Here is a 1,111-nt window from a genome sequence, read left to right on the forward strand (position 1 = left end):
TGTTTATAATTATATTTCTATTCACAGTATGTTTAATTTTGTGAAAATAGAAGAAATTAGCTATGTTTTAATAATATTTACATTTTAATTAAGTTGTTTCAGATTAAAATTTATTAAATTTGTAAATTTTTCTGTAGTAAATTAATTCTATTTACAACAACGAAATTAGTTTATAGAGATATATATTTTAAGTAAATATCATAACTTGTTAAGACTATACTTCACAGGATCATTTCTGTAGTATATGTCTTCTCTTCTTCTCTAAACTTTGGAGTGGATTTCAGCCGTGATGATGAGACATAGTGCTGTTCCTGGAGCGTGAGAACATCTTGAGTGTGCTCTTCGGAGTGCAAGCAAGATATCGATGATCGTTTCTATTCAAGGGAACAGCACAGTCTGAGCGGTAAGTATTACACGAATTAATCATTCTAATTACCAACGACGAAAATATATTGCAGAGAGTTAAATTTATTGGAGATAAATTCCTCTAGTACGAAAATACCATTCGCTTAAAGGGAAAGCTAATTGTCAAAAGTTATAATAATTATCTAATATTGTTACATAATTGCTCCTCAAAAGATTATTACATTCGTAAAATACAAATATAAAACCTACAATGTTAGAGATTAAAAGATTTTATGTATTGCAGTGGTTACACACAGCACAGGAACTGCGCTCTATCGACAAGTCAAGAACCATTAGCATGTAGTTATTCTATTAAACGCTTCGGTGTATCCAAGAAATAATATATAGATATAGATTGTTTGGGAACAATCACAGTTTCACGGGAACCGAAGCTGCATTGCTATTGGTGATTTGGGAGCAATCGCAGGTTTCATTCGCAGTTTGGTGAAAGCGGCCATGCCATTGGTGGTAAAGGCGCAATCACAGTTTCCATATCGACTAAGTGCTAGTCTTGCGATCACTCGATATCTATCACATGTTGTGATTTTATATGCTCTGCTATTATTTTTTTGGGAACAGTCACAGTTTCTTGGGATCTAAAGTTGCCTTGCTTTTGGTCATGTGAGAGCAGTCACAGTTTACTGAACGCTGCTCTGTCATTGGTGGTATGGGCACAATCACAGTTTCCGAACTCCTGCATTTGCCA

The 1,111-nt window shown here is 34.1% G+C and overlaps 1 non-coding gene across 1 annotated transcript; it reads left to right on the plus strand.

Moving 5' to 3' along the window:
* Positions 1–210: 210 nt before the first annotated feature.
* Positions 211–405, plus strand: LOC134542521 (small nucleolar RNA U3). Its single transcript, XR_010076807.1, has one exon. It is a non-coding gene; the product is annotated as a small nucleolar RNA U3 (small nucleolar RNA).
* The last annotated feature ends 706 nt before the right edge of the window (positions 406–1,111 follow it).

The sequence above is a fragment of the Bacillus rossius genome, assembly GCF_032445375.1.
Source record: "Bacillus rossius redtenbacheri isolate Brsri chromosome 4 unlocalized genomic scaffold, Brsri_v3 Brsri_v3_scf4_2, whole genome shotgun sequence".
NCBI lineage: Eukaryota > Metazoa > Arthropoda > Insecta > Phasmatodea > Bacillidae > Bacillus > Bacillus rossius.